The 15,147-nt window shown below is 40.2% G+C and overlaps 1 protein-coding gene and 1 pseudogene across 1 annotated transcript in view; one reads left to right on the top strand and one right to left on the bottom strand.

Annotated features, from left to right (window-relative positions):
• LOC136852307 (RNA-binding protein 7-like) overlaps window positions 1-15,147 on the top strand; it is a 273,240-nt gene that overhangs the window by 43,291 nt on the left and 214,802 nt on the right. The gene's annotated exons all lie outside the window — the stretch shown is intronic.
• Window positions 1-15,147, bottom strand: part of LOC136852310 (myosin-7-like) — a 209,070-nt pseudogene that overhangs the window by 2,818 nt on the left and 191,105 nt on the right.

The raw sequence follows: 15,147 nt of genomic DNA, 5'->3' as shown, positions 1-15,147 counted from the left end.
TTTCAGTTATGTCTAAAAATCAAATGACTATTTTCATTACAATAGAAACGTGCAGGGTAAAGTACATCGCAACATCTTGATCGATAAAACTGGAAAATATCTGTAAAGGAATAGTAGTACCTCGAACTTAAGTGAGGTTTGGTTCCAGAACCCCTCGTGCAATGCGAGGATTCGCGTAAGTTTGGTACGGTCACTAAAAATGCTAATACTGTATGTCCCACTGAGTATTTGTTGAATGAATCCATTGGTACTTTGCTCGCTGGATGTCCTTTGACACTAGTTCTTTAAAGTATGATCTTGTGAAGAAAAATGAGAGTGAATGAAAATGCTGGTGATCATTTTTGTAGACTGCTTTAAAAAACCTCCTTAAAGACACCCACCTTTCAAGTTTCAGTAAATATTGTTTGTGAGGAACTTACTCTTGATTCTCAAACCCAGTGGAACTGGTGTATGTGGCATTGGCATCTGTGACACTTTCTACTGTGTACACCCATGTGTCGCCTCTTTGTGGAAATCATACTATATAATTTTCATTGTACTTTATATGTGTGAAAAAAGGCCCTGGCTTCTGTACTACGATTATTAGACGCTGTAGTCATTACTTAAGGTCCTTTGCAGCGTCCCTTCGGTCCCTAGCTGCAGCCCATGGACGGTCCCTAGCTGCAACCCATATCACCCCTTTTACTGTACCTCTGTTCATATTCTCTTTTCTTCCACCTTACTATCGACCCTCTTCTAACAATTGATTCATAGTGCAATTGCGAGATTGTCTTCCTGTTAAACCTTTCAAACTTTTTTTATTATTAGTATCTGTTTCAGCGCTGAAGGACCTCATAGGTCCGAGCACTTGGCCTTCAGCCTAAATTGTATATTCAGTTCTATTCTATTAATGCCTGAAAACTGTTCTGTAAGTGTCTCCACCAATGACATATGGTGCTACTTATGATCAGATGCTTAAAGGCAAATTACTCTTAAAAAGTGACAACAAGAGTTCGAGCGTTCCTTACCAGATCCGCAACAGAAAGCAGCACTTGAAGGAGCTGTCGGAGTTTCTCCTCGATGAGAGCAAGCCTCATTCTCTCTGCCTCCACTTCTCGCAGCTCGTTCTCGAGAAGAGCGGTTTCTTCTTCTTCTTTGATCTTCCTCTCCGTTGTCTTCTGTGGGGGGCACGTCTTCTCCTCCAGTGAGGAGAAAGATAATAGTTGTAAAGAGAGAAAATTTGCACTCAGAGTGTGGCTGCTTTCATGACATTGAACACTGGATATGATGGCTATCTGTTTCTATAAGAATTTGCACACAAATACTGATTGTACAAGAACGTGTAAAATTTCTTGTGAACGATGAAGCTCGAGAACGAACAGATAGCAATTGTCTCGCTTCAGTTTTGGTGTATGCATTGAGACTCCTAATATTATCAGGCAATCTGCTGAGTATTATATACATTTATATAATGTATTCAAGCAAAAATAAAAAAAGAAAATCTTGAAAATTTTTCCCTGTTTTGACGAACTGGCCTATCCCATTTTTTTTTTCATTTTTTTATTTTTTAAAGTTTTTGAGTTTTCCAGCCGAAATGTCTCAGTTTTTGACACTCTGTAACGTATGAAAACTTCAGCTGTCTGTGCTGTCGTATATTCAAACCAAATTTCCTCAAAAGGTAAGCTAATAATAAGCTCTGAATAATATGTAAGTCTTTGAAGCCCATGTTCTCAGAATGGGGGAAAAAATGGCTTGCGCCAGTTCGTTAAACTAGGTACGAATCATCTGCATCTTTTCGTTGTGCTGAAATGACAGGCATTTCAACACTACAGCTTCGTTTTGGGAGACTTACTTGTTGCCACTCCAACTCTGCCTCGTCGAGCGTCTGCTGGAGATTTCTGAGTTCTCTTTCCAACCCCTCGATGATCTCAGTCGAGTTCGACGCCAAGCCATTCGGACGCGTTTTGGGCCATGGGGAGGAGGCGGAGGCCACTTCTGGGGCATCCTCCAAGTCTGTGATCACCATGGGCGAGGTCTGCCCCCTCGGGGGTACAGGACTGTCGTATTCGGAGGCTGGACTCGACAGGGAGTTCGGGCTGCACGAGGAAATGCTGGAGGAACCGCTGGTTTGATTGTTGTGGTACAGCAGGGATTCCTTGAGGCTGTCTTTGGATTTGTTCAGGAGCCATAGGTCGTCCTCGGAAGCTGAAAGAAGGGAGCGCCATTTAATAAAATTGTTTAGTGATGTTATATGTAGTGGTATTAGTGGTACATTAGTATCAACATCAGTATGCAATCAATTTTCCAGTTTTTTTTTCTTAACCCTAACTTTTCTAATTTTACCAGTGCAAGCAATTAATATTCATATATATATATATGAATTTTTTTTTTATCACACCGTGATTTATATACAATCCTGAAGCTACAAATGTCGCTTGATATCATATTCACGCTACCTCGAGAATGTCCCCGATGGGGAATTATCACCGAAGGGGAATTTATAATTGATAACTTATAAATTTCCCATCGGCAATATTCCCAAGGTAGCGTGAATTTGATATTAAGCGACATTTGTAGCTTCATGATTGTATATAAATCACGGTTTGATAAAAAAATTTCATAATAAGAGCTGCGTGTTCCAAACGTCCCAAAGAACTATCTTGGTGGAGGTGGGTTAATGCCGAAGCTAAGTGCAATTTCCCTGCTCTTGACGGATATATATATATATATATATATATATATATATATATATATATATATATATATATATATATATATATATATATATATATATATATATATATATATATATATATATATATGAATGTATATATAAATACATACACACACATATATATTATATATATTTATATATTCTTAGTCAACAATCATTTCTATCAGAACCTCAATGTTTCATGAAGTATTAAGGTACCTTTTTTTATATGTTTATACTTATTATAAAAACCTTTTTCTGGTGCCATGTGCATATCCTACACTTACTTCTATCTTGACTAACCTGAGTTGTGGCCAGTAGACCTCTCTGGTGACCTTCGGAAGTCTTCCTCCCGTTCGCTTTCCTCGCTGTAAAGGCCGCTGTCAGCACGACAGTAAGTGTCCAACCTGAAAAAAGAAGTTGTGTAAGTTACCCGTTCAGTATGGCTTTGGTGGTCGTTTTCTATAATTTAAAAATTCTGTTTTCTATATTTGAAGTCAATGGGAGAATACTACAGGAACCACCAAACACATGTCAAGAATCCCGATATTCACCAGATTTAAATTGTCCAGCCTGAAAAACAAGTTACATGCGCTACCCATTAAATATAGCCTTGCTGATCATTTTCTATGATATAAAAGATCAATTTTCTATGATAATGAAATGAGATGGGACACTATTGAATCTGCACGATCCATCCAACACATGTCAAGAATCCGGTCACACCCACCTTGTATTTGAACATTAAATAGTCACAATGACATAAGAACTTTCTCATTTCCTCTCACTTAAAGTTTATTAGACAGTCAGGTCAGCAAGACTTAGGGTGCATCCACCGCGGGAAAACACGTCCTAAACATGACAGCAGCTTATCGCAGACACGTTACAAACAGGTTTAATACAAGTAGGCGACTGATTGGTAGTCCTACCTGTAATGGTGCTACGTACGATTATCCAACATTTGCCCCAGATTCGTTCTCCAGCTGTGGTTGTTGATTTGTTCTCATTCTGTTAGTGATATGTGTATAAATAATTTTGCGACGCGTGTTCTTGACAGATTTGACCCACCCTTACACGCGAAATGCATGTGCATGGCAGCCTCCCTCTTGGATAGTGCCGTCAGTGCACCGCATGTGGTGCAATGTAGGCATTACTTAAGGCTCTTTGCAGCGTCCCTTCGGCCCCTAGCTGCAACTGCTTTCGTTCCTTTTACTCTATCTCCGTTCATATTCTCCTTCTTCCACCTTACTGTCCACCCTCCCCTAATAATGGATTCATTGTGCAATTGCGAGGTTTTCCTCCTGTTACACCTTTCAAACCTTTTACTGTCAATTTCCGTTTCAGCGCTGAATGACTTCAGTTGCCCCAGTGCTTGGCATATGACTAAAATCTCTATAAATCACTGTTGTTAGAACTTCATTTATTTCCCATTCGGAGTCAAGGGTTGGAAAATAACACTTGCAAAAAATGCCAGGAAATCGACAAGTTGTAGTTATTGAAAACACACACACACACACACACCTAGAATTGGATGGCTAACCAAAGTGTTAGGCATTTCTTGATGAAGGGGGAAAATTCTGAAAGAGTCTTAAGGATATTTGTTAGAGGAAAGAAAGATATTAAATGTGAGCTTATGAATAAGAGAGGCATAGCATCACTCAACATACCGGGGATGTATTGACAGGGAACAGCATTGTGGGTGAAGCGAAGAAAGATGGTTTGCTAGTCAAGTGCTTATTAGGAGACCATTTATCTCTTTTTTTATACCATTTGTATAATGTTAAGGGATAAAAACTCCAATTAACTTTCATTCATTTTACGAAACTGGCTAAATCTAATCTACTTGTTAAGGCAAATATAAAAGGACATTGGTGTGATTAAGCTTTGATTTTCTTCCTCTCCTTCCGTTCTCCAACATTTCGATCACCCCTTGTCTGTCCAGCCCTGAGGGCATCATTGGTTTTTCCCAGGCCAACCTCTTTTCCTACCCTCTGTGTTTCCATCAGACTTGACTGGGTATGGGTATTGGATTCCCGTTCCACCGGCCTTTTGATTTACGTACATGCGTGTGGAGAGAGAGAGAGAGAGACGCCTGCTAGTGCTAGTTGAAAAGGCTAACTCAATATTTGGTATTCATACCCGCGTCTGATGCGTACCTACGCAGTTGGCGGACGTTACTCTTAATTTCATGATGCATTCAAACAGTTCTCTCTCTCTCTCTCTCTCTCTCTCTCTCTCTCTCTCTCTTAAATGATTAAGGTACTCTTGCCCTTTGGATTTATCAATGTCAGAAGTTAGTATTTGTCTTGTAAAATGTGTTAACCTAGACTTTTTTTTTCGTTAATAAATCTTTGTGAAAGAATTATCTAGACTAACCTCTACAGGAGAATCGAGAGGTATACTGAGATGATCTAAGAAATAAATGTAAATTCAGTTCAGTGGTTCCCCAAGGTTGCTATCTTGCTGCTTTGCATATCTACTGCTATTTTACCTTTGCGCCGAGAACCTCCTGTAGTTTGGTGAATTATGGCCCGGTGAAAGTCATTCAATTCTTGAATAGTAATAGTTATTCTTTTTCTAGTAACTGATCTCTCAGTATTTCCTCTTATCTTCTGTAACTTCTTTCAAGTGAACACCATATTCACTGGAAGCTCGAATTTCAAGTCGATACCCCATATGAATAGGGGTTATCTTCAGGATAATAATAATAATAATAATAATAATAATAATAATAATAATAATAATAATAATAATAATAATAATAATAATAATAGGTTTTATTGAATATTATTGCTGCTTCAGCTGCATTTATTTTGTAGAAGACTTTTTCTATTTTCCTTATTGCGGACTTCTCTTCGTTGGAGGTGCGTGCTAACAGCTCGCCTATATTTGTCATTTCATGGGGGATAAGTCAATGAAGAGAAATCCGCAATAAAGAAAACAGAAAAAGTCTTCTACAAAATAAATGCAGCTGAAGTAGCAATAATATTCAATAAAACCTTTTTAAAAGAGGGTCTGCTGCCAAATAATAATAATAATAATAATAATAATAATAATAATAATAATAATAATAATAATAATAATAATAATAATAAAATACTCATGGTAGCACGAATCTTGGAATGGAGAAGCAAATCCACAGTTATGTACTGGTACAAATATATTTACAAATATATGTCAACAGAGAGCTTTCGGGAATATTTTCGATTCCCGAACAGATTCCCGAAAGTTCTCTGTAGAGATTGATTTTTAAATGTATGTACCCATACGTAACTGTGGATTTGTTTCTCCAGTAATAATAATAATAATAATATAACAATAATAATAATAATAGCTGTATCTATGTGATATTTCGTTAGCGGTAGACAACCGAGGCTTGAGCAATAGATGGGGGTAGGGGTATATGATTTCCAAATGTACCCATTTTGATACTCCGTTCACCAATTGGAAGAATGAAATCAAAAGGGGACCAGTGTCATTGTTAAGCCTAGATAGATCGATCACTTATACGGCACGCTAAGGGGCGTACTGCCGTCAGTGCACCTCATGCGGTGTACTGTAGGCACTACTTAAGGTTCTTTGCAGCGTCCCTTCGGCCCCTAGCTGCAACCCCTTTCATTCCTTTTACTACACCTCCATTCATATTCTTTTCCTTTCATCTTACTTTCCTTCCTCTCCTACCTGCGTGGTTTTCCTCCTGTTACGCCTTTCAGACCTTTTTACTGTCAATTTCCGTTCCGGCTCCGAATGACCTCGTAGGTCCCAGCGCTCGGCCTTGGGTCAAAATTCTATATTCCATTCCATTCCTATAATTCTTCGAGCCTCATTCGTCTTACATTATTAGTTAGCAACATTCGTGAGGCCAGGTAAAATACCGGGGCTACCGAGTGGCAGTAGCGCCTCACTACGCACGCGCGTAGATTACGAACTGACCTTAGACGATTTGCACGGGGGGTGAGGCTTAACTACCCTCTCGTGCCCGTTCCAGTGGCTGTTCCCTGCTCAGTATAATTATTGTAATCATCTTCGGCACTCCCTCCTCAGTGCACTCTCGGCTCCAAGGCCTCCTCACACGGTTTCTCGCCTTTTGTTTTGTCTCTGGTACTCTTAATGTATGTATGTATGTGTGTGTGTATTTACATTTAACTATATATGTGTATTATATATGTATATATATACACATACTGTATATACATATATACTGTATATATACAGTATACTGTATATACATATATATATATGTATGTACAAAGAGCAGTATTTGTAAAAATATATAGAGTTTAAAGCTTTCGCCTAGCTTTCTGTGGACTCGATCAAGTCCACAGAAGGGTAGAAGAAAGCTTTAAGCCCCTGTATATATTTCTACAAGTACATTTCGTCTTTATAGTCAAGATTATTACTGCGGTTCTTACTATATTCCCCTTTACCTTCTCTTACTTCCTAATGAACACCATAATATTCTTTGGAAGCTTGAATTTCAGGTCAGTGGCCCCCAAGGAAGGCTTGTTCCATATGAGTAGGGTTCATCTTCCGAATTATTATTATTATTATTATTATTATTATTATTATTATTATTATTATTATTATTATTATTATTATTATTATTCAGAAGGTGAACCCTATTCATATGGAACAAGCCCAAGGGGGCCCATTGACTTGAAATTCAAGTTTCCACAGAATATCATGGTGTTCATCGGAAAGAAGTAAGAGATGGTATAAAGTGAAGTACAGAAAGGGAAGGTCTCACTTATTAAAGAAGAAAAGGAAAATTAAAAGAATAAAAACATTTCCTCAGGACAGACAGGTCGTCAAAAAACTTGAAACTCTCTACTTAATATCCCAATTTTCGTGCAGCTGAAGGAAAATATACAGGATATGTTTCTTAAAGGGGGAATTTGCAGTGAAGAATGACACCTAGCGTTTTAAACGAGTTTCGCGTAGTTGACGAAACACAGTCATTGGAAGAGATGGTAGAGGAATCCAGTGAAACCTGTTAACTTATCATACTTTGAGTTTTGCTAGGATTTAACTTCACCCTCCATATTGTGAACTGTGAATTTCAGCTCAAGTTCTGCTGAGAGTTTCAGCAACTGCAGTTCTATACTCGCGGGATGAGATCAGGACAAATTAGTATATTCCCATTATTGGTTTCATAAAAATCGTTATGAATTCTAAAATGAGAATATATCTTACATTTTATTCTAATTCTCTCATTACAAAGAAAGTATTTCTTCTCTCTCTCTGCATCTTTTCCCACTTCTGAGTGGGGGTCGATGTTTCTGATAGCTTTCCTCTTCCACCTGGCTCTGTCAAACACATCGTCCTCTGACTAGAATTGTTTGTCTGTCAGGTCGTCTAATGCAAAGAAAGTAGCAATTCCCACCATTGGTTTCGTTATTATCGTTATGTCTTCGAAATCGAGAATATATTTTGTAGCTCACAAGCCATTTATTCTAATATTCTCAATACTGCAAGAAAAAATTAATGAGAAAATAACTAAAGAACAGAGAGAAACATTTTCTCTGAAACCCGACGACCAAGGTCCCTTATCAAGATTCATTATTTTTTCTCACTGGCGTTTTTCTTCTTCAAAGCGTCGTGAATTCGACAGCATCACCACCACCGATTGCAGAAGAAAAGGATTAATGTTTTTAGTTATAGTCACAATACCTATGGAACCCGTAGGGGGTTAGTGCCGTCAGTGCGCCTCATGTGGGTGCACTGTAGGCATTACTAAAGGTTCTTTGCAGCGTGCCTTCGGCCCCTAGCTGCAACCCCGTTCGTTCTCTTTACTGTACCTCCTTCCATATTCTCTTTCTTCCATCTAGCTATCCACGCTCTCCTAATAATTGATTCATAGTGCAACTGCGAGGGTTTCCTCCCGTTACACCTTTCAGACTTTTTACTGTCAGTTTCCATTTCAGCTCTGAATGACCTCATCGGTCCCAGTACTTGGCCTTGAGCCGAAGTTCTATATTCAATTCAGTTCAGTTCAACAATACCTGTGGATCTTATTTCACGTTCTTAAAATTTATAGTGGCTGTGGCTTGCTGGAAAACCGATTTTTTTTTTTTTTTTTTGTCATAAAGTTTTGTCATTCTGTGCTTACATGTATTGTTCTTTATCCGTGCATTGTTCTGTATATGCTTAATGTAGCATTTACCTGGACTAATTAGGCTCTTTCAACATAGAAATTTACTGATTTCTCTTAAATTAGTTTTTTTAACACCTCTCAAAACGTTTCTGACTGGACTAGAGAATAAAATCTCTCCTTTGCGTGAAGTTCATTTCCATTTGTGAATGTTGAGGGGTTGCCATTGATGTTATTATTGTGTGAAGTGATAAACCCTGAAAAGCCTCGTGAGGTGAAGATATATTTGTTCATTGGGAGTAGGAGCCCTGTCGACTGCAGAATTAAAAAAAAAAAAAAAACACGTCTGGAGAAATTTTCATAGTTTTGGAACCAGAAGTTTGAAATGGTACATTAGAGTTCTGGAAGTTTTATCAGTAAAACCAGTGCTTGCTACAGCAGCTTTGTCCATTTGTGATGCTAGAATTCTTCCCCTTTCATGTGTCTCATAGGCAAAATTCGTGCGCAGTAAAATACGAGATGAGGAAGCAGTAGGAGTGTAAGATAATTGTCGTTGTGTTTAGACACTATCAAACTAAAATTCTGCTCCATATTTGAAAGCAATGCTACTTTACATTGAAGTCAGTGCTTTGTATCTTAACCTGGTGTAATAAAATGCTGAACCTTTGATTTTCAGTTTACCGTTTTGATCAAAGATGCCATAGGATAGGAATATTTAAAGATACTGCTTCATTTTATCAGTAATTTCATTCAGATTTTTTGTATCGTAGATGGAATTATCCCACGTTTTGGCGTCTGTCTGTATAATAATTTCATTCAGAGTCCTTGTATCGCAAATGGAATGATCCTATACGTTTTGCCATTTCTATCTAATTATTTAGAAAATGAAGGGGTTGGGGGGGGGGTGCACAACACAATCACCGATGCTTCCCCAGAGCTGATAGACTTTTATTTTTACAAGGCCAGCAAGACCATCGACGAAATGCCGTTAGCTGACGAAGCCTTGAGGCGTTTCATACCTGACTGAAATCTCTGGGTGGGAAAGTTGTATCCAACGTCCGGTTTTACTCATTCTCCCTCAAGTTCTTGCCAGTAATTCCTTGTTTATTTTCTTCATTTTTTCATTTAAAAAATTTTTTTTTTTTTTTTTTTTTTGTTTACCAATGGCTGGATCTTTCTCAATTTTTAAATTTTTTTTTAGCAATTGGTGGATCTTTCTCGTCGAGATGACTGACTCCCTTTTGATGTCTTTAGTACCCGGTGGGGGTGGGGGGGCGGAGTAGTGCCGTCAGTGCACCTCACGTGGTGCACTGTAGGCGTTACTAAAGGGTGGTTGCAGTGACACTTCGGCATCTAGCTGCATCCAAGTTTCGACCTTTAGATCCTTGTACTTCATTCCCTTTACTTTCTAGACCTCCTTATCTTGCTGTCCAACCACTCCAGCTCCCTCTTTTCGTTGTCTGAAGCGCTGAACGGCCGAAAGCACCCCAGTGCTTGGGTTGACAGCCGAAATTCATAAGAGGAAATCATAAAACCAAACCTCCTTCTAGCATAGTTTTCAATCTTCTGTCCTCATTTTCACTGTCCCACTCAGATATGGTGGCTCCAGAATGTGTAAACTCTCTGAATCGTTGGAAGTAGCCCTACGCCCTTTTCCAGCTTGTTGTGACTCCCCGCAGTCAAACAGTGACCAGGTTCATAAATCCCCTGCGCAGGTCAACAGATGCTCAGCGGACTTTCGGGAAATGGGACCCAGATCTTTTCCTTAACCGATCTGAAAACTGCCGCTGGTGAGTAGGAAAATGTATCGTGGGAGTTAGTTCCCCGGTGCACTGTATAGGCATCACTTGAAGTCCTTTGCAGCGTCCCTTCGGCCCCTAGTTACAACCTCTTTTACTGGACCTCGGTTCGTGGTCTTTCTTCCACCGTACTTTCGACACTCCCCTAGCAATTGTTTCATAGTGCACCTGCGAGGTTTTCCTCCTGTTACACCTTTCAGACCTTTTGCTCTAAATTTTCCTTTCAGCGCTGAATGGCCTCGTGGGGCCCAAGGATTGGACTTCGGCTTAAATTGTAGATTCCATTATATTTTCCGGGTCAGTTAGTTTGCGGAGGAAAATGTTTCGAGCGAAAAAGTAAGGTTTTGTGTACTAACATTGTTGCCCATTGCGAAGAATGGACATCCATCCAAATGTCCTAGTCTGTGATTTTGCGACCAAGATGTCCAAATGAACACACAGTGCTCTGTATAGAAGAGAAGCGAAGGGTTGTAACAGGTCCTGTTCAACCAACCTGACTGTTGCTTAACTTCCATACTCTTCGAAGCTTCAAAATCACTTAAGCTCACGAAGTACTGCATCGGATTAAAAAAGAAAAAAGCATGAATACCCAAAGTTATCAACCATTTCTCTTCACAAATTAAAACTCGAGAAGGCTTGAAAAGACTCTTCTCCGATGTCTTGAGAGAACAGTGGTTTTAGGTTGTCAGTTCTCTTGGCACAGAATCGCAGCAGGAAAACAATCTGACTGGAAAATCCGACTGGACAAATAGACATTGTGTGACGCACGGGAACGAGGACAGTGTCCCCTTCACAGCTCGCTGACTGCCAAAAAAAAAAAAAGCAAAGAAATAAAGAAATGTCTTTCTAGTGTCCTGGCCTTGGCTGGTCGTAGGTATTCCCTTGCATTTCGTTCATTTTATCTCTTCTGACCTATGCAAGAATTTACGAGCAGAGAATTCCTCTTTACTGCCGAAGACCATTACACGTAGGATCACGAGCGTTGCTTCTTAATCATAGTTAATAAGCTGTGAGATCCGTTTAATCTTATCTTGGCCACTGTCTTTTTGCCATGTGTTCCAGTCGAAGTCTTTTAAAAGCCACACTTATTTTTTCATACAAATAATTCGCCCATTTCTTTCACTAAGGATCAGACTTATTTCTGGATAGACAATTCACCCGTTTCCTTCAATAAAGATCAAAATTATTTCTATATAGACAATTCACCCGTTTATTTCACTAGAGATCAAACATTTCTGTATAGACAATTCACCCGTTTCTTTCACTAGAGATCAAACATTTCTGTATAGACAATTCGCCCGTTTCCCTCACTAGGGCATCGAGGCTCATTCCTTCCACTAACATTTTGTACATAATAACCGTCCACGGATATCACTTGCAAACACCGTAATTATGCCATCATGAGTTCTCAGCCTCAAATGAAAGTCGTGAAGGTAAAGAAAAGTTTCGTAACCGTCGGAGTACACTTTAGCAGTGGGGAAAAAAAAAAAGATATAGAAAACATTTCGCCGGACTTTGGTAGACAAAGGAGATATTTAAACTCAAGGTCTTTGAGCATTTGAAAATTAACTTTAATTTTTTTTTAATTTCTGAGAGAGAGAGAGAGAGAGAGAGAGAGAGAGAGAGAGAGAGAGAGAGAGAGAGAGAGAGAGAGAAGAATGGGTGGGGGAGCAGCAAATTAACTTTAATTTTTTTTTTTTATTTCTGAGAGAGAAGGGGGTGGGAGGGGGGGCAGCTTTGAACAATGACCATTACGGTTTCACAAGAGAGTGGTTTAAGGCGTACTTATGCTATTAAATATTAATATTTATGCCTTACACCCCCGGGGCTGTTCGCTTGGTCATGCCAAGAGAAAGACCGGAGTTGTGGACATGTCTGTTGCTGCATGCTGCATCAAGAGAAGGAAATCCGTAAAATAACTACTGTTTACACATTAAATCGCTTATAAAGACGCTATAAAAGCCAGGCATAGGCAGTCATTAAACGCCCGAGAAACAGGGAGAGAGAATTGCAGTAATAACGGTGGTATAGTCAGACGTAGTCTCAACTGAGCGAGCACTGTCTCCTGCTCGTGTGAGCATCCGTAAAAGTTAATAAAAAATGGGAGTATTATAATTTCCCTTTGATCCTCTGTGAGGAAGGAGAGAGAGAGAGAGAGAGAGAGAGAGAGAGAGAGAGAGAGAGAGAGAGAGAGAGAGAGTAGGGAGATTGCATTGAAGTAGTTACAATGGTACACAGCTTCACTGTTGTCCACCCCTCCTGGTTCCTGGATATCTTGCACCCGCAGGAGCTGTAGCGCGCGCACACACACACACACACACACACACACACACACACACACACACACACACACACACACACTCAAGAACCCCGAGGAGGCTTTGGAGGCCGTTATGGGTAGAATGCCCTGAGCTTACTTTCCTAAGGTAGTCATGCGTTACCGAGCATTGCGGCACGTTTTGTAAATCCAGCCTTTTGACCTGGTGTGCCCCCTTCCCCCTCCTCTGCCCGGCGACTCCTCCGACCTCCCCCCCACAACCCACCAGAGTACTTCTGTCCCACCCACCCCATCCCCTAATTGCCAGTTGTAAATTCCCGTCTTTATGACGTCTGCATTACTCTGGAAAATATTTAGTTTCACGAGATTCTCTCTCTCTCTATCTCTCTTTTTCTCCGAGTTTCCTCCGACGATTTTGGACGTGGCCGGAGATGACAGAACACTGAAAAATGTGCATGAAATTTATACTTTGAAGTGCTCATGTAGTCCTCCGTAACTTGCGACCTAGATCGGGTGATGTTTTTAACACCTTGTATTAGGCAGGTAATAATTTTCTGGGCGTTTTTTCGTTATGCTTCCCTGAAGTCACCTTGACCGCATACACTCACATTAATCAGGTTACTTCGGTCACACTAAGAGTTTCTACCTCTCTAAGCCTCTAAGTCGTTGCTCTGCCCGCTACCTCGCCCTGTTAGAGAGAGAGAGAGAGAGAGAGAGAGAGAGAGAGAGAGAGAGAGAGAGAGAGAGAGATATCACCATGCTACCTGATAAATATCGCAGTTATATGTTCATTTCCTCCTCACAGAACATAGTCACAGAGTATCGCATAGAGCCTGCATAACAAGTATATGGCGCGTGGTCTAGTGGTCAGGACACTCGCCTCACCAGCGAATATGCATGTGTGATCGGTTACCAGATGTGGAATGATCTGGACAAGTTCTCTTAAAACCCCACAGTTCGTCTGTTGAATTATGTACCAAGCAGCTACAGTAGGTAGCTGGCGTGGGATGCAGCCACGATGGAGAAGGGCATGAACTGGCGATCTTCATCTTAGAGCAAGTGCCTAGAAATGTAGGGTCAGTGAATGTTTGTGGCATGCAAGTGCACCTATGCCATTGTAAGGGATGGTCAGGATGGCATATTATGCACCATCCTGAAGTTCAGTGAAAGGTTCCTTCATCCCGCAAACTTTTATAGGGACCGGTGGTGAGAGGGCTGGCGACGGCAAGTATAAATATGGATTTCCTTACCCACAGACTACGTCCTTACACAAAGAAGAAGGAAATGTATTACATTTTATTACGTGGATGGATGGATGGAACTTCCCTGGCATCAGAACTTCGAAGGTCATTGTTGCTGATGTCAGAAACATAGATGCCGAAATGGAGTACTTTAAAACAACAGAAAATTAAATATTAAAAATAAATAAATTGCTTCTGATGACGAAGACCAGCCTATGCTCCAGGCTTAATGAAGCTTCCCTCCAAGGATCCTGCCAAGGGTGTACAGGCCACGAGCCTCGAAGGAGAATCGATCCTCGAGATCCCAATACTGGGGCATTCAGTTAACAAATGCCTAACAGTCATGGGTGCCAAACAGTCATTCCTTGGAAGCAATGCAACTGCAGCTTCTTTAGCTAATCCGTCCACATCTTCATTTCCTGGAACACCTACATGAGCTGGAACCCAGCAGAACTGAACTGTTATGCGTCTCCTTTTGATAATGTAAAGCCTTTTCTAAATTTTTTTGTAACTAATGGGTTGGGTTAATTAAAACCCTTGAGAACTTGTAAAGAACTCTTTGCATTGGTTCTGGTGTGAGCGCAGTATTCCCAGGAGGCAGATGACACAGATCCAGTGGCAGTTCTCCTGAAACTAGCAGACTTGGAATGAGGATGACTTGCAGGCACCAGTCGCTAACAGAATCCAAAATCTTCAACTGGCTAGGACAGTGTAGATGCAACGAGGGTTTTGCGTAATCTTAGAAGTTTCTGATGGTCTCTCTACCCCAAGGAGTGGGGGCCAAAATCTTGAGAATATGTAAAAATCTCCAGTCATTTTACATTCAGCTCCTCAAGATGGGAAGCCTAGGTCAGTTTGCAGTCATATTCTTCAGATTTGTTTTTATTTTTGCTTATTCTTTTAACATCGTTATTTATCAGGTTCTGGTAATTTTTGTAGTATTATTTGCGAAGCCGATTAGGAAAATAAAATTCAGCATTATTTGTATGGTTTAGCTACAGAGAGAGAGAGAGAGAGAGAGAGAGAGAGAGAGAGAGAGAGAGAGA

The sequence above is a fragment of the Macrobrachium rosenbergii genome, chromosome 25 (genome assembly GCF_040412425.1).
Source record: "Macrobrachium rosenbergii isolate ZJJX-2024 chromosome 25, ASM4041242v1, whole genome shotgun sequence".
Taxonomy (NCBI): domain Eukaryota; kingdom Metazoa; phylum Arthropoda; class Malacostraca; order Decapoda; family Palaemonidae; genus Macrobrachium; species Macrobrachium rosenbergii.
The sequence above is the reverse complement of the archived record's forward strand: the minus strand, read 5'-3'. Positions and strand labels throughout refer to the sequence as shown.